Raw genomic sequence first — 521 nt, 5'->3', positions numbered from 1 at the left:
CTAAGCGAAGGTGCCTCTGGCGTTTTGCCTCTGCTAGTTGGGGGGACCTGAGGAGGTATTTTGCTGATTTGGGATGACTACTGCTTCCGTGTCAGAAACCCGTCTTTGTGTGCTGAGCGCATAACAGAGGTGATAGTGTCTGGCATGGAGGCGTACATTCCTCACTCTTTTTCTCGTCCTAAACCTTCTAAACCTTGGTTTAACACAGCTTGTTCTCGTGCTATACATGATAGAGAGGTGGCCCACAAAAGGTACTTAAGCCTTCCATCACCAGAATCTCATGCACTTTATATTTCTGCCCGGAACCATGCCAAGTCTGTTCTCCAACTAGCCAAAAACTCCTTCATTAACAGAAAATGTCAAAACCTTTCAAGATCTAACTCCCCTCGTGACTTCTGGCATCTAGCCAAAAATATCTCCAATAACTTTGATTCTTCTTCTTTCCCTCCTCTACTTCAACCAGATGGCACCACTGCTATCACATCTATTTCTAAAGCTGAACTCTTTGCTCAAACCTTTGC

Source organism: Scylla paramamosain, chromosome 29, assembly GCF_035594125.1.
Source record: "Scylla paramamosain isolate STU-SP2022 chromosome 29, ASM3559412v1, whole genome shotgun sequence".
In the NCBI taxonomy this organism is placed as follows: Eukaryota; Metazoa; Arthropoda; class Malacostraca; order Decapoda; family Portunidae; genus Scylla; species Scylla paramamosain.
Note: the sequence above shows the minus strand (reverse complement) of the source record.